A 19,330-nucleotide genomic window follows, 5' to 3' on the forward strand; every position below is an offset into this window, starting at 1 on the left:
CCTTTGAATTAAAAATAAAACTTAGACCACCAGCTAAACCTGGAATGTTCAGGAATTACTCTAAGGCTATCTTCCTGCTATTAAGTGATAATATGGCAAAATGTCAAGCCCACATAAACCCTGAGAACACTACTGCTTATGCAGAACTGTTCACAGAAAGCCTGTACAAGCACGTTAATAGATGCATAGCGGCATTTGTACCCACCAGGAAGAAGTACAGAACTAACTCAAAACACAAGCTACCCTGGTGGAATCACAAAATCAATAGGCTGTATAACATAAGGAAGAAAATCATGGCAAAAATTAGGAGGTGTAGCACCCAGCATGATAAAATCACTCTCATCAAACTAAACAAGCATCTCAGAGGACAAATAAAGTCTATTAAAGCCAGATCTGAGGTACATTTGGCCTCCCAGTCCAAGGACAACCACAAGACATTATTTAGCTATGTCTACAACCTCAAACACAATACACAGTTATGTGCAGAGCTCATTGTCAATGGAGCTACATATACTGAGCCAGAAGATATAGCAAACCTACTGGCCATTAAATTCAGATCCAACTTTACCCTCTCTCCCCCCTCATCCTTTCCTCAACATACACCATCAAATATAACTCCCCCTGCTACCACTAGGGAACAGGTCCTTAATGTTCTCTCTAAGGCCAAAAACACTGCATCAATGGGCCCAGACTATATCCCAGGATGACTTCTAAATAGCATGAAATGACCTATCAGGGCCTCTGGAATTGCTATTTAACTACAGCCTCTAAAAAGGCTTCATGCTTCATGAATGGAGAACAGTCATCCCTCTACACAAAGGTGAGCCATCTACAGACCCATAAGTCTCACTAGTCTTATATGTAAAGCCATGGAAAAAATTATCATGGAAATGATCAAAAGTGATATAGTAAACCTCCAGAAACTGGACCCAACCCAGTTTGGTTTTGTCAAGGACAGATCATGCCTACTCAACCTGGTGGAGTTTTTTGAGAAGGTCACAAAAGCAATGGATGAGGGCAAAGTGGTTTGCACTGCCTACCTTGACCTGGCCAAGGCATTTCACACTATACTCCACTCAGGCATTGTTGACAAACTCAAGAGGTTAGGTACAAACTCATATGTCACCACATGGATAGCCAACTGGCTCACAGACAGGACCCAGGAAGTTAGAATTGGGTAGTCCATCTCTGCAAAGAGGCCACTCACAAGTGGAGTCCCTCAGGGAATCAGTCCTTGGACCACTCCTTTTTGGCATCTACTTCTCTGAAGTCGAGGCCAATGTCAGTGATCCATGGCTGACTAAATTTGCAGATAGTTGCAAATTAGAAGCTATCATTGAATCCCACACCCACACTGACACAAATGTTCTCCAGGAGGGGCTGTCATGGACAAACAACTGATGTCAGAGCCATGGACTAAAACTAAATGCCAAGAAATGAATAACAGTATCCTTCAGGAAGTCATCCACCCCTGGTAACTATCATACTGACAACACACCCCTTAGAGTTGACCCAGAAGTCAGGGACTTAGGGACACACATAAATAGTAATCTATCCTTTGACGGTCACATGTCTACAGGACTGAGGAAATCATTCTATGTTGTGCAACTTATAAACAAAGGTATGGCATCTAAGTCCAAGGAAGTCATTGTTCCACTGTATTCGGTGTTCATCAGACCTATCATTGAGTACAGTGCTCCCTTTGGAATGTACCTAACCAGGCATATCCAACAACTGGAAGATCCACAGAGGTTCCTCATTAAAAAATACAGGGCTTAAGTAAAATGCCCTATGTAGACCACTTCAAGGCTCAGTCCCTGTATTCTGTCTCCTTCAGGCTTTGGAGGAGAGATCTATGCCTGACATACAAGGCATTTTCAGACCCCACTCTGATAGAACTCCTGCATATCCACAAAACAAACAACACCAAAATTACTCATTCTAAATACCTTGTCTGTGATATAAATAGGACCTGTTGCAGAGACAGGCATGTATCCCACAGATTACCCATCTCTAGAACAGGCTCCCCATCCATGTGAAGCAGAGTTCCTCTCTAACACAATTCAAGTGCAACTTGGACAATTATATGTGAAACAGGAAATTCATCCCTGGTTTGGCACTTATGTTCTAATGGACACAGGCAACCTGTAAATGGTTCATCTCCCCGGCCCTGCCTTGTAAATGTTTCATCTGCCAAGCCCCTGCTTACACTTATCAAAGGTATCAGAACTTGTCAGAGATTTGGGATGCATGGCTAGGCTTAAAAATGCCCTTGTGGTCATTTGTTTAGTAAACACCTATAAACCAATAATGATTAATGGTTCAATTTCCTTGCCAGTTATCATGTTCATACATTTTGTTAAGATGTTCCTTATTACTATCAATCTTCAGCAAATAATTCTCTGAGATACAAAGCAGTTTGAGGCAAGACATTTATTTTTCAGAACAAATTGGCAGCAAATCTGAACTAGACTAACTAAAGTGACAGACAGCTACAGACTTTTATTTACATAAACCAAAGTCAGAATAGTTCTGGAAAATTCTTTCCAATTGAAATTTATATTGCGTCAGACTGCTTTGTGTGTCAGTGAATTTACTGAAGATGGAAGGTAATAAGGAACACAACACTGGTGTGCTTGTACAGTTTTTCCAAAAGAGCCTAGGACACTATCTCATTTGCTTATAAGATTTATGATGCAACAGAGAGGGGGGAGCAGTCTCAAAATAAAAGGCCATAGGATCCTATGATCCCAGAATTAGTTCATAGAATAGACCATCTGAACATCCTGATAGAGATTAGGATTTACAGGGGTTAAGACAGCAGGCATTTCAATCCACAACAGGGTATGTTTTGTTAGAAAGAAAAAGCAACTGAAAACAGGCACCACTTTAGTGTTTTTCATTCTGCAAGATATATAGACTGTGGACAACTTTCTTTTTAATTGCATGCTAGCAATGAAAGATGAGAAGGGACTACATTAATGCTTTTTGGTCTTAGCATTAATGACGTGCTGTATGGTCTAATATAGAAACAGTAAAATAATTTCTGCTAAATGGCAGGAACAAGGAGAGGAAAACTACAGTTTGTCATGCAGACAAGAATTATTGAGGCAAAGAAGACTGAGTGTAAGTTCTCAGGATTCTCAGAAGCTGACATGTTAAAGACAGGAGAAAACAGTTTCAAAATTTGACTTCTGTGCAGAATACAGTTTTGGTGTGAACTGGTTAAAAGTCTCTAAGAAATGGCACGTGTGAGTTGGTGACAGGGTCTTTGCTATTATTAGTTGCTCAAGGAAGATGGATGAAAGTATGTCATCATTTAAAATGGAAAACAGTATTCAACCTGGCAATGTTTTTTGGTGCTTCTTACTCCCAGATAACTTAAAAGACTGAACTTTGTCTGAACAATTAAGAACTATTCAATTATTTTCAAATTATTTTGCAAGTATTAAACAGTAAATCAAAATGTTTTGTTTGTTCTAAGATGCAATGAGGAAAACAGGTGTTTTGTATTTCTAAATGTGCCATTAGATCTTGCAAAACACACCTGGTTTTGATTTGTTGCATTTCTAACAAGGACAAAACTGACAGGATTCAGATTTTTTGGTAAAATGTGATTTTTTTGCAGATTGCATTTGTTGGCAGGAAAATAATCAACAGGTGGGTTACACATTTTGCATTAATATTTTAGTAGAATGCTCTAGTTACATGGAGGATAATTTGTGAATTTTGAAATGGCAGAATATTAAATTGTGCCGCTTAGTGTGGTCACAGACCAAATTGTTTTAAATAACATTATTGCCAAAGGGGATACAAATGGGCATCTTTCCAATATACAGAACTCAGAAACAGTTAACTCTTGTTCATGTCTTTAGTGTAAAAGTAACAGCTGTGTTTATAAAGGATAATCGGTTCTGTTGTACAATGAAATAGTAGTCTTTGCAGTGCAAGTAACATTGATGAACATTAAACAATGGAAGGTGTTCGATATTCCAAAATATGAATAACAGCTGGTAACTCATGAGAAGTCAATCTAAAAAAACAAATCAGAAGGAAAAAAAGAAACCAACACATTATCAATGCCACTTTTTTTCATAATGCAAAGCAAAGAAACCAAATTGTGAACTTAACATTGCAAACATTCTCACATACATCAATGCCCCAAATAGAAATGTTAAGTATTACATTAAAAAAATTAAGTTTTCTTTGTCCAACATACTATTAGAGAATAAGCATCCATATGTAAACAGCTGCATGTGTGCACACTCCACTAAACATCTCATTCTTATCTAATGCAGATATACTAGGCAAGTGATGTCATATACATGGACATAGGCTTGTGCAGTACAAAACAGTTCTGGATAGAATAGTCTGCAACAGCAGATGACACAGAAAGGAAGTTATGTGATACAATTCCATTATTTAAACAAAATAATAAATTATTGAAATCACAGCATTCTATAAAACCCATAAGTCGTATCTTAATGTGGGTAATATAAGTTTACCTATGGCTGGCTTTATTTAATCATTTGGGCTTTGTCCCCAAGATCAAACTACACCAGAAGTGTATAAACACTGCTTTATCCATGTTCAGCTATGAGCTATTCCTTAAGTATATAACAAAGGATTATGACTGAATCTTCAATCAGAATGAGGATGTTATGTATTCAACACAGGGCTGCCATGAAATTCATCCCAGGATCAAAGCCTGTGAGGTGAACCTTGATATACATGTCTGAACACATAACTTCCCAACTTATAATCAGAACGACCCCCTCAAAATTCTTTGCAGTGCTTGGAGTGCCATTAGCCCTCATATACTTCAAAGGTGAGTTAAAAAATAGTGTAGTTGTAATTGTTTTACAGCTTAGAAAGTCAATGCACACCAACCACTGGATAAATGACTTCTAATAAGAGCATTAGGAAGCCAGTAAATACTTTGTTCAGACTTAAAAAATCCAAATGAAATATTTAATTTTGTTTTAACAGCTTCCTATCACTCTTCTGTTGTAGCCTCTGAGCACTGTTAAGTATGTGACTAGTGCTTAGAAGCAGTGAGGGAGTTATTAACAATTGTTAAGCATCTTTCTGACAACAGAAAGGTGTTTAACAAACCTATCTTTTCACGAATTTCAGGGAGTAATTGCGGCACTCCATTCAGTACATACAGATCTCAGTTTGATGATAAAAAAATGAAATTCTAGAATTTATGAAACCCTTGTAAGAGTACTGAAAAAAGAACAGACAAAGCCTACTCTAATGCAAATTAAATGTCCCACATGAGGACTGAAAATCACCCATAAAATTATTAAACAGCTTAAATATTATAAAAATAAAAAATGTTAGCTGGGGATACTAGATTAAACAATGAAACAAACATTTAAAATGTATCAGACATATTGAATAGGAATGGGGTAAGGTGGCACGGTAATTTAAAACAGACAAGGAACATTATGGTGTTTGTAATAAAATATTATTTCACATGAATGTGTACTTTTTCAGAAACAAGACAGCAGAATATATCATACAAACAGTAGGAATATCCTTGAGTAAATATAATTCTGACTTTTCACCTAGTCACTTCAGAGAAATCATCAAATCCAAATGGAGAGAAGGGTTCCGAATGGAGAGATGATAAAATCAGCAAAAGGAGAGAAGTATTGCTGGAACTGAATTCACCCTCAAGTTTTGGTGAGTACCTTCACGAGGTGGAATCTGCTTTTCACAAAATCTCACCAGGAAAAACTGATATATAAATTGTATTTTATATAGCATATATCATGGACAGAAGTAGGTTAAAAATAAAGAAGACAGCTGGTGGACAATTCCCAGGATAAAAAAGTGCCCAATCCTGGTAGGCACACTGGTACCAGGGCTGGAAGAAATGACAGTGTAAAATCCTCAAGACATGGAAATATTCCTACAGTGGGGCTAGGCCAGGCCCAGGGAGAGGATGCCCCCCCTATTGTAGAAGGAAGTAGCAGTCCACAAAAATTACAAAAACTGATAGGCTAAAACAAGTGCCATACAGACGATAGACTGGATTATTGAAGATAATAAAAAAATTATTTATTGTTACTATTATGCAAGAAGCCAAGAATTTCCAGACAAAATATATATTTGAAAAGATTAACAGAGAAATTAGAGGAAAGAAAAACACTTCCACAAGAAAACCTGTCAGCAGCTTCAAATAAAAATGTGTGCTCATTAATACAACAGATATGTGTATATCCAAATAAACCGTGTGTCTTTTGTAAAAAAAATGACTGAGGAAGTTCAAAATTTTAAAGAACAAAATTTAGAGATGTTTAAAGGATATAAAAAAGAAATATGGACATGGGAAAGAAAGAGAGATCTGATATGGTGCAATATTTATGCAAAGGAGAAAACCAAATTAATCAACACAAAAAAGGCAGCCCCAAAGATATTCAAATAGAAATATAGGCAAAGGCATCCAGATATGGAAAATTTCACAATAAAAAAATAAGATCACAAAGAGGGAATGTAGAACAGAAGATTAGTCAAGTAGAAGTTAAAAAAATAGAAGCTGAAGTTATGGAATATTTGCGAAGTGAAGGATTCAGTGTAGAAAGTCTAACACAGGTCATATCATAGCATGATGGAATAACTAGTCCCCAAAGTAAGGAGAAATAAGAGGAGCAGGAGACACCTGAAGGAGAAATATGGAAAGAAAGACAGGTCTGATATGATGCAATATTTATGCAAAGAAGAAAGCTAAATTAATCAATACAAAAAAGCAGCACCAAGCATATTTGAAGAAAAATACAGGGAAAGACAATCAGATATAGAACAATTCACATTACAAAAAATAAGATGACAAAGGGGAACACAGAACAGAAGATCAGTAAAGTAGAAGTTAAAAAAATAGAAGCAGAAGTTATAGAATACCTGCAAAGTAAAGGATCTAGTGTAGAAAGTCTGACACAAGTTATACATCACAGCATGATGGAACAATGAGTCCCCGAAGTACGGAAAAACAGGAGGAGTAGGAGACATCTGAAGAAGAAATATGGACATGGGAAAGAAAAAGAGATTTAATATGGTGCAATATTTATGCAAATGAGAAAGCAAAACTAATCAATGCAAAAAGAGCAGCATCAAAGATATTTGAAGAGAAATACAGGCAAAGACATCTGGATATGGAAAATTTTACAAAATAAAAAATAAGAAAACAAAATGGAAAAGTAAAAGAGGATTAGCAATGGAGAAGTTAAGGAAATACAAACTGAGGTAATGGATAACCTGCAAAGTGAATGACTTAGTGTAGAAACTTTAACTCAGATAACACAACAGGATAGAGCAATAGACAGCCAAATTAAGGAGAAACAAGTAAAGCAAGAAGCATCTAATCAGTTGACATATGAGGATACTTTGGAAACTCCCACAGGAAAAAAGTACAAAGGTTCAGTTGGAGCCATACAGCAAGGGAAAGAACAGGAAACTGGCAAATCTGAAACAGTCAATGCCATGGAGTGATAGGCCAGTGAGTTCCCATATGAAAGAGCAATGGATGGCACAGGGTGAAATTGAAGAGAACGTGGCACAGGAAGAAGCTCTGAAACTTTCTACAGAATGAAATGGAGAACAAAGGATGTGCCCTCAGTTTAGAAGAAAATAATCTAAGAGAAGAGTTACTTGATTTAATAGAGATGGATAGACATATTAAGATCAATGAAAGAAATAGACTGCAATAGGTCAATAAAACCAAAAAGTTAGAATTTTGATAAAACAAATGAACACAGTAATTAGGACTGTCAGTAGAGATTCATGTGATATAACAGAAGTAAATAGAATACATTACCGTGCAGCCAAATTAATAACAGATAAAGTCCTACCAAAAAAACACAGGGTAGTAAGGGAAAGGACGGGGAGAAACTGAATGCCATCATGGAAGTATCGAATAGAGAAAACTATAAAGCAATTAAGACAAGAAGTGCCACTGTTAGAAGAGTATAAAAGAGGGAACAGAGCAACAAAAATGCTCAGAAAGATTGACATGATAAAAGCAATCCACAGTATTATAACGGATCAGGATTTATCATGCACTATCACAAACAATAAACTAAAAATATCAGTACAGACAGAAAAACTTAGAAGGTACAGAGATATATATAAAGGAAAAGTACAAAATAAGCAATTTATTGATGACCCAAAAAAGTTTTATAGAGAATTGGGAAACAAAGTAAAAGGAATTGAAAGACCACCAAAAAAAGAAGAAACAGATTCATTTTGGAGAAGTATTTATGAAGATCCTGTGGAACAGAGCAAAGACACTAAATGGATAGAAGAAGTAAAAGAAAGAATAAGAAGTTTAAATGTACAGGATATTAAATGGGATGAAGTAACAGCCAGACAGATTGAAACAAAGTTAAGAAAAACCTCTCATTGGAAAACCACAGGCCCAGATGCAGTACCTAACTTCTGGCCAAAAGTATTAACATCTTTGCATGAAGATTTAGCCATGAGTAAGAACTATTTACATGTGCACCCCTAACAGACACCAGATTGGCTAACAACAGGAAATACAATGCTCCTACTTAAGAGTGAACCTGCAAGCTACCCTAAAAATTATAGACAACTTGCCTTCTCACGATGTATAAACTATACACTGGAAATGTTGCTGACAGAGTTTATAGTCATTTAGAAGAAAAGTCAATTATGGCAATAGAACAAACGGGTAATAAAAGAAAGTCATATGAAACAAAGGATAATTTGTTGTTAAAGTCATAGTGGAGAACTGTAAAAAGGGGAAGAATCTAAGTGTGGCATGGATAAACTACAAAAAAGCATTTGACAGTATCCCACATTCATGGATAAAAGAGTGCTTAAAAATGTATAAGATACACCATACCGTGATAAACTAGATCACAGTGACCATGAAGCAGTGGCAAACCACTTTGCAGTTAAGGCATGTTAAAGGACATATTATTCCAGGGATAAAAATCTAAAGGGGTATATTTCAGGGTGACTCTCTGTCACCACTGCTCTTTTGCCTTGCCCTTAACCCATTATGCTATCTGCTTAACAGATTAGGTCATGGCTATAATTTGGCTCCCAGAAAGCAACAAAGTGTAAAGACTTCTCATTTTCTCTTTGTCGATGATTTAAAACTGTATAGCTCATCAGATGAGGAACTGAAAGCACAACTACAAGTAGTCAAAACCTTTTCAGATGATATAAGAATGTCATTTGGTCTTAGAAACCCAAACGATTTGGAGAAATTAAAAAGGCAGAATATAGCATCTGCTGACCTTGACGCTGTACCTTAAAGGTTGCTAAAATAGGTTAGTCCTTGTGTGGCAGTTTCATTAACTTATATTATAAAAAATTATCATGCCTGTATATGTGTAAACCATGACAGGACATCGTAAAACAGATAAATAAGTGAGGATATATGAATACATTTTAATCTAATTTCTGTGCAGGAAGCATCACATTTCAGACTTCTTAAAGACTACAAACACTATTAAAAGTACTTTAAACAGTAGAAGATCATTGACTACAACACATGTGGTTTGCATTCTGCACACAGGAAATCTTGTTGCCCAAGCTGGCTTCCTGAAAAGATCAAAATTACATTTAGAAACAGAACAAAAATTATTATGGTGATTGTTTTTAAGTGAGCAGTGGTTGTAATCACCAAGGGGTGCTTCTCAGGGGCTTGTTTAGGAATGGTGAGACTCAATTTGCTTATCAATAATTTTCTCTGGACCCCTGGTGTGTCCTGTCTTTCACATGCTGATGATATTCTGTATATTGAATTATACAGTGACCCCCCCATTAATATTCCAAAACGTGCACGGTGATTGGCCAGCATGCCCGTTGTAAATCCCACAATATACCAACAGAAAAAGGTCCAGTTGCCCCAATCTTTTTTCCATTGGTATAAGGTGTCCAAAACTTTTTTTTAAATAAAAAAAAAAAGGAGCAATGGAGACTTTCTTTTCTTCATTGCTTCCGTTTCAAAGCATTGATGTACTGGGTATGTGTGGGAATGCAAGTCCCATACGCATGCGCAGTACATCAAAAAGCAGGATACGTATACCACAACCGGCAGAAGAATAGCAATCTGCCATTATACAAAGACATTATTTAATAAAAGTAACTATTTTTTTTCCTTAAATAATGTCATTGTATAATAGCAATAACCAACTCCGTGGTTGTGGTATACTGAAGATTTACCCACAGTTGGATTTATTTAATCACACGGGCTTCGCTCTCATGATTAAACTACACCAACTGTGGATAAATCTTCAATATACCTCACCACATCATCGGTTATTGCTTAAATAAGCACTAAAAGTTACTAAGAATATCAGCTGCAGCAAACCTTTTCAAAACTGCCAGCAAGCTTTCATGAAGAAAAGTCAGTAATAAATAACAGAAATGCTACGTTATGAAATATGAATGCACGGTAGGGTCTGATAACAAATTAGAACTTTGTTGTAATGATAGACATCCTTGAAAAATGTCAAACAATGCAAATATTTTATAACATAATGAGATTCTAGACTATCACAGAAAAGTCACATTCAGTATGAACTACAGAACTGAATAAAAAGGTGAAGAATGTAAAGTAGGAAACATGAGTAAACTAGCCTAAATACTACTAATGACCTATCGAGATGCAGTTAGTATCAAGCTACATTCATCATGATGTTTTATATGGAACTGCAAGTAGTACATAATAGTTTCATATGGTTGTTACTAGGCTAATGAGCACTAGGACCCTTACAAGCCTAGAAGTGCACTCCAAACCATTCGGGTCCAGAGTATCTTGGGCATCTATATGGACCAGGGCATGTTAGTAGGGCAGTGACTAGGGGATTTGTAGGATCTTACTGATGGCCTTTTACAACTTCCCATCCACTTGTCAAGATTTCATTTGAATAGGGTCAGGGATGAACTCTGTTTTGCGTGGATAGGGAGATTATTCCATGCATGAGGATCTTCTGGGACACATATCTGTCTGTCCAGCACATTTTGTTTATGTCACAAGTGAAGTTCAGATCCCTGGATCTAGTGTTTCAGGTATTGTTTGTTTTGCACATGTGCAACAGATCCATTAGAGTGGGGTCTCAGAAAGCCCTGTAAACCAGGCAAAGATCCCTTCTCATCAGCCTGTAGGAGCCTGAATACAGAGACAGAGCCCTTAGGCAGTCAGTGTAGGACAGGGTATTCATACCTGGAATTCTCTGGGCAAGTATCCTTTGCTGGTATTGCAAATGTTGAAGTTTTAGGTTATGTACATGCCAAAGTGGCATTGTACTCAATAATAGGTCTGATAAGGGCCGAATCGAGTGGTACTATAAGTTCCTTGGACATGGATGCTATACTCTTACCTATAAGTTAGGTGACGTAGAATGATTTTTCTTACTATCTTAGCTATGTGTTGGGACTGAAAAAGTTATATCAACAATACTGTGGGATGATATGATAAGTGCTGATGACTCTTAAAAGGGTGCATCACTGTGACATGCAGACAACACCAAACAGAAAATAAAATTTAAATTGCACCAGACTTCTTCACAATAGCAAGTTACTTTAGGAATGTTTTATTCTAAAATCCAGTATTAAGACTAACATAATAGCAATTGCACCTTCACTATTTATTATGTCTTGCTATAAGACATATTTGAGGTGTAACCACAGTTTGCAGAGATCATGCTATAGGAATGCATTACAAACAAATATAAGAATCTGTGGAGAGAAAAAAACAGGGGCATTAATAAACACTGATATAATGATAAACAGGTAAGTGTGTATCTTTAAAGTGCATCTAGAATGAAAAAGAAGTTATGTACTCACCATAACATTCCATCTGAGTAGTTCTACTTCATTTGTCTTCAACCTGTGGGTACCGGTTCGGTATCGGATCTGAGCCGGCAAATTCATTAGCATCTGCTCCGAGTTCTAAGCTCCTCCCCTTCCCCATAATACACCTCCACTACCTTCCAACCCCCAGATCGAGTTTGATGACCCTTATATTGATAACCTGACCTGAAAAATACTTTATAACCTACAACTGCAGCCCGCAGGCTGTTCATATGACAAGGTCAGGGGGAAGGAGGGAGGGATGGTTGAAGACAAATGAAGTAGAACTACTCAGATGGAACGTTATTGTGAGTACATAACTTCTTTATCTGAAGTAGTTTACTTCATTTGGTCTTCAAACTGTGGGACTGAGTCCCCAGCTACTAAACTCCTGGGTGGCCCTCATGGAAGGATATTCCGGAGCACCGCAGAACCAAAGGACGCTCTCCTTCTAGAAGTCAAATCCAATTTGTAGTGAGAAATAAAGTTATGAGATGAGGACCAAGTAGCTGTAGAACAAATATCATTCAATGAGACTCTAGATCAAAAGGCCACAGAAGTAGCCATGGACCTAGTGGAATGAGCTTTCACCTGACCCGGAGGAGACATACCTTTGTCCTTATAGACCTGAAGGATGCATGAGGAAACCCACCTAGAAACACTGACCTTGGAGATAGGTTTACCTAAAAAGGATTCATAGAAGGACACAAACAGCTGATCAGATTTACGGAAGTTTTTCGTCCTTTATAAATAAAATCGTAACTGTCTATGAACATCCAACAAGTGAAGTTTGTATTCCATTTTGTTAGCAACGTTAGGAAAGAAGACAGGTAAATTAATGGTTTGATTGATATTAACTTGTGATGCCACCTTAGGAAGAAATGATGGATTGGTCCGAAGGGAAACCCTATCTTTATGGAAAACCATATATGGAACTTTGATGGACAAAGCTTGCAGTTCTGAAACCCTTTTAGCAGAAGTGATAGCCACCAGGAATGCTGTTTTCCAAGATAAGCATTTTAGATCTTTGGTTGCAGCAGGTTCAGAAGGCTTGAAGAACCATAGTAAGGTCCCATGGAGGAACAGGATCCTTGACTGGGGGTGGGGTGTAACAGAAAGATCCTTTTGATAAAGGCTTTACACATTCTGGAGGAGGCCAGTGAGGCAGAATTCTCACCCACAAGAAAATGAGAAATGGCAACCAATTGAACTTTGATAGTAGAAGAACTAGTGCCCTGTTGAAAAATATTGTCAAGGAAATCAAGAATGGCAGAAATAGGAGCTGTGAAGGGGTCTAAACTCCTTTGAGAGGCCCAAAAGGAAAAACGTTTCCATTTGCTGTGATAAACCTTCCTGGTTGAAGACTTATGAGCAGCCACCAGAATAGACCTAACTGAAGAGGATAATCCAGGAGTCCTAGCAATCATGGGAAGTGGGGCAGCCAAGCTGTGAGCTTCAAACTGTCCAAGTTCGGATGAGGAACCCCCAATGAGTGTGAAATCAGATCCTGAATGGGATCCAAGTTCCAGGGCGGAGCCAGAAGGTGAGACCAAAGGAAGGAAAACCATATCTAGTGAGGCCAAAACGGGGCAATGAGGATCACCTTGCTCCCCAGTTGACGAGCTTTCTGTAGAAACCTCGGAATACCGGGGGGTAAGCATACAGAAGACCGGGAGGCCAAGCATGGACTAGAGCATCTCTGGGGGACTCCCCCGGCTGGATGTTCAGAGTGAAAAACTTGCTGCACTTTGCATTGGAAGAAGATGCAAAGAGATTGCAGCAAGGCTGACCCCACTCCAGGAAGATCTGCTCCACTACTGATAGATTCAGAGACCACTCATAAGGCATCAGAATAGTCCGACTTATCCTGTCCGCTAGAATGTTGGACCATCCTGGAATGTGCGCTGCTGTTAGAAAATGACCAGTGGAGATTGCCCTTTTCCACGCTCTTATGGTGTCATGACAAAGGGGGTAAGATCTGGTCCCTCCCTGTTTGTTGATGTACCAGACCACTGACATGTTGTCTGACTGAATTGCAATGGTTCCCACAGGAAGAAAGGCATGAAGGGCTTGCAATGCCAAAAGGACCACCCTCATCTCTAGACCATTTATGTGCAAGCTGGTCTCTACAGGGGACCACAGGCCTTGGACTGTTCTGCCCGAACAATGCCCCTCCCACCCGAGTTGGGAGGCATCCGTGGTCACTGTGGCTTGGATAGAGGCTGAAACAAAGGGTCATCCCTCCAAGATCTCCGGAGAGTACATCCACCACAGAAGGTACGACCGACAGACTCGACTGAGTTGTATTGGATACGATAATGGAAGTTCCAACAGGAGCCATTGTACAGCTAGTGTCCACTGTAGAATTCTCATATGTAACCGAACACACGGAAGAAGCATTGTGGTCACTGCCATTGAACCTAAGGCCCTCAACACTGTTTCTGCTGACAGAAGATGAGAATGATAGATCAGAGAGACATGCATCCTCAGGTTTTGTACCTTCTCCAAGGTCAGGAAGATTTTGCATTGTAAGGTGTCTATCCTTGCCCCAATGTAGTCTATCACCTGGACAGGATTTAGAAGTGATTTGGATGCACTGATTGTGATCCTGAAATGCAGGGCAAATTTAAGAAATAATCCCTGGTTTGAGATAGTAGACGCCTGGTGGGAGAAGTGAGGAGCCAATTGTCCAGGTATAGATAGATCTGAATCCCCCTGAAGCCTCGGTGAGCTGCTACTACCACCATCACTTTGGTGAACACCCTGGGGGCTGTGGTGAGACCAAAGGGTAGGGATAGAAATTGGCAATGATTGCCTCCTAGCCAGAAGCAGAGGAACCTCCTGGAGCTTCTGTGCATCTTTATGTGATAGTAGGCATCCTGGAGGTCTAACAAGCACATTCAGTCACTCTCTTGCAGGTACAGCATGATGGACTGTAGTGTGACCATCCGGAATTTTTCTTTGGCAGCTGACAGGTTCAGGGAAGATAGGTCCAGAATCGGCCTTAACTCCCCCATTTTCTTTGGTACCAAAAAGAACCTGAAGTAGAAGCCTGATCCGGAATGATCTGGGGGGACGGTTTTGATGGCTCATTTTTCTAGCAGCTTGGAAATTTCCTGTGCTGCTGCCTCCCTTTGCATGAGTGGTACATCCAGGGGGTGTTGGGAGGAACCACAAAGGGGATAGAGTATCCTCTGGATATGATCTGAAGCACCCAGCGGTCTGATGTTACAGACTCCCATGCCACCAGGTGCAATGACAATCGTCACCCGACTGCCTCCAGAGTAGAGCAATTGGGCAACCCCTCAGGGTTGCTGTCCAGGCCTGTCGGAGAAAGGTTCTTGAGACCCAAAATTCCTCGGACCCCCTCTGTCTCTGGGCCGGCATCCATTCTGTCCCCCTCTGCCTCTGGAGGAAGAAGTGCCCTGAGTGTCCGAGGAATACTGTGACTTCTGGAACCACATCTTCTTTTGCCCTCTCTGATTCTGGGAAAAGGATCTTTGATGGTTTGAGAAGTGGATTCTGACAGCAGACAGTGTCTTCCCGTCCTTCTCACTCTGGACTAAAGTCTCTTTGATGGTCTTACCAAAGAGAATAGAGCCATCATAAGGGGCATTGGCAAAGGATGCCTTGAAAGGTTCCAAAAGCTGACATAGTCTGAGCCAGGCGTTGCACCTCATGGACATGCTGGACCCAACTGCCCTAGCCGCTCCTTCACTAGCATGTGAGAGGAGTCACATAGACATGTTGGAGACTGCTTTCAAAGCGGCCATCCTTGCGGAGAATGAGTCCCTCTCCTCCTGCGACATGGACTTCGGGGGAGACTCAGCCAGCTCCTTGACCAGGTCACACTGGAGTCTCATGACGTGGGCCAGGTAGTTCAGCGCCCTAATGGAAAAGGTTGCTGATGCATCAACCCGCTTCCCTAAGTGGTCCATCATCCGCGACTCTCAGTCAGGAGGATGAACCGAGGAACTCTCTTGAGCTAGTTCCTTCTTTGTGGCTGCTGCTACCACCATAGTGTCTACAGGGAGCCCTTGTTCCACGCTGGCCTATCTGATGGTGAACTTAAGATCTTATCAGGACATTTAGGGATTGGTTCCATGGTGTCCGTTTCCTTCCAGGCCCATGAGGTGACCAGGTCCACCAGGGGATCTGCGGGAGGGGACACTCAGGAAGTAGATGGGCCTGTGCCAGAAGCCTCCAGGAACACAGACTCATCAGAAGAATGTTTGGGGGTGGACCAACCTCCCCACTGGTGAATGATTTCCGTGATGTCTCCAAAGGAGACATCCTCGGGAGGTGACCTGGGGGAACCTTCCCCATCATCTAAATCCGTGTCCTCAGTGAGGGACTTGGGGAAGTCCAAGTGTTTCCTCTTACACGTATGCTTATGAGGCACATCTCCAGTGGGGCTCTTCGGGAGGAACTCGCAAGCCAATTGTGCCTCAGGGGGGAACCGTCTGGGGCCCCTTGAGCACAGGCTGTCCCTCTGGTAAAATGATGGGATTCATAGATAGAGCTGAGGGGGTCAGGGTGGAGTCCGAGGGGATAGTCAGGGGTCTCGATCTGGCGGAGAGAACCCTGTCTACCACATCAAATGCCAAGGGAGAATGAACCTCCTGGGGAAACAATAAGGAAGCCAGTCTCTCCGGATCCAACATGAGAATTGGAGCCGGGCCCAAAGTGGATGAAGCTCAGAGGGACGGAACTTGGCCCGACAAAGCCAGAGCTGATGAAAAAAGTTCCGCTCCCTCAGATCCGACACCCAAGCTCCGGCTCCGAGAGCCGCTTTGATCTGAACTGGTCAAATCCAACACGCCCCAGGCAGCTGTCAGCATTGAGGAAGCAGGTACTGTCTGCACTGACCCCCTGACTAAGTCCATCCTCAGATCCGAGTACTCCAAATCCGATGGATGGATCGGAGAAGGAGAAATCAGTGTAAAAAAAGGAAGCGAGATCCCCCCTCCAAAGGGAGAGGGGGCTGGCAAGACCCCCATCTGGATCTGAGTATGAATGAACCTCATTATTTTATCCATGTCAACTTCTGATAAGCTCTGCGTGGACCTCGACGAGGCCACAGACTCCGACCTTGCGGGTCGAGGAACCGAGGCCCTAGATGGAGAACGTGTCTCCTCTGGCTCTGGGGAAAATCTCGGAGATCAGAACTGAGGGGAGTCACGGATCCTAGGCTGATTTTGGCAGGAGAAGGAAGGTCCGGGGACCTCTTACATTTGTCTGGTCTGTGAGATTTTGGCTCTCTCTCCTTCTCTCTGCCCCTTTTCCCCTCCACTTCCACAGGCTTTGAAACAGGAGGTTGAGTCCCAGCCTGGGAGGGAGGAGAAGCAAGGACTGTGACCGAAGCTGAGGATGAGGCAACCGCCACGGAAGTGGGAAGAAGGCCTTTCAGGGCCAACATAGCCTTCCTGTTCTTGATAGAGCATGGGTTAAAACCCGCGCATATAGAGCAGTCAGCATTTAGATGGGCAATGTCCAAGCACATTACACAAAGAGAGTAGCCATCTGCAGGAGACAATTTATGGCCAAACTCAGTGCACCTTTTGAACACAGGCTTATCAGCCATGCTTCTATCCAGTCACTCAAACAAGAGCAGGGGAAAAAAAAGGAGAGAAAAATTACCAGTTTTCCCACACAAACCATTCACCACACACTCAAGTCACACAGAACACACTGAGGGGGGAGGGGAAACAAAGCACACTAACAAACTAATGCTAAACTACAACAAAGGTTCAATTACACGATGCACCAGCGCGGGGAGGAAAAGATGGAACCTACACTAAAACACTTATACTAATTCTTTAGAGAAAAAAGCTTCTTAAAAGTAGAAAACCCACTCACTACTCAGAGCTCAGGAGATCATGATGCTTCAGCAAGCCATGGCAAACGAGATCTGGGGGTTGGAAGGTAGTGGAGGTGTATTATGGGTAAGGGGAGGAGCTTGGAGCTCGGAGCAGATGCTAGTGAATTTGCCGGCTCAGATCCGATACAGATCCGGTATCCCACAGGTTGAAGATCAAATGAAGAAACTACTTCAGATCTATAAAATACTAACAACTTTTATTATTGTGTTATTTGCCTGAATATTAAATATTTATTATAAGATGTATTGGTCCTGCCTGCATATAAGGATCTATATTAAATCAGTGAACGCTTAAAACAGCGAACACTGATTTATCGACCATTTAATAGTGAAAGCTGACAATCCTGAAGACAAGGAACAGAGATGTTTATCCCTGGGAAAAAAATCACTGGGCTGTTTTCGGGACTTTGCCATTTCCTCCACTGTGGTGCGATCTCGGAGTTGGTATATTTAAGTAGGGGGTTGTGGGAAGCATAGCCCCCCCACTTTATTTTGTGTTTTGAACTTTTTTTTTCTGTGTCTTCGAGATTATCAGCTTTTGTTCTGAAATCAGCATTCACTATTTTAAGCGTTCGCTGATTTAACATAGACCCACATATAAGCTTGTAACTAAGTAGTGTTATACTTTTTAAGTGCTGATGTCTTGAACTTCAAGTAAACTGAAACTGAATCTGAAAGACTCAAACCAAAAGAACGGTACATAAAAACATAAAGTTTTGTTTAGTGAACAGCATGTGATTATATTATCTTTTCCTTCCTTGAGATGTCAGTATCTGTAAGACCTCTTTAACCGACTTGATTGTCAAAGTACAACAGAAGCAAAACTACTTCATATGACTGAAAACTCAAAATACTGAAAACTCATTTGACTGAGTCTCACTATAATGAAAGCGTACAATGCTGAATATCAAAACACTAAATTTTAAGCCTTAGACTTCCACTCTTACAACACCAATGACTAACTCTTTCCAAAACTTATAAACTACTTACTTGCCCTCGTAACAGAAACAGGATGTTATAAAAACAAACTAGGTGGGGGGCTATGCCCCCACAACCCCAAATATGGGCTAGGGAAACACACATCATGTCTATAGCTTAAAATTCAGTATTTTAAAATTCACCATTGTAAGCTTTCAGTATAATGAACTCAATCAGATGAGTTTTCAGTATTTTGAAAATTAGGTATTACAGTCTCAGTCAAATGAAATTCAGTAGTCTGAGTTTTCAGTCATGTGAAGTAGACTCAACAGAAGCATAAGCTTCATACGTTAAATACTGCACAAAAAGAATTACAATTTTATATTTACGTGTACTTTAACCCTTTCATAGAGCAACATTATATTCATTTTGTAAATCTAACAGGAGTAGGTGCCAAAAGAAACTGGAACCAAAAAACTACCAAGTAACACCAGTTCGGAGAACAAGCTGTACAAAAACAAACAATTACACCATGAAGCTCAAGGAAAGCTGGTTTATTTACGTTTCCAATGCACATACGTTTTCATCCAAAGGACTTCATCAGACAATACAATGTGTACTCCCTTAATTACCTTATATACCACCTCATAAAACTGTCAACCTATCACATCTTTATTCCAATCAATAATTCAATAA

The sequence above is a fragment of the Protopterus annectens genome, chromosome 14.part0, assembly GCF_019279795.1.
Source record: "Protopterus annectens isolate FY-2018-M chromosome 14.part0, PAN1.0, whole genome shotgun sequence".
NCBI classification, from domain to species: domain Eukaryota; kingdom Metazoa; phylum Chordata; order Ceratodontiformes; family Protopteridae; genus Protopterus; species Protopterus annectens.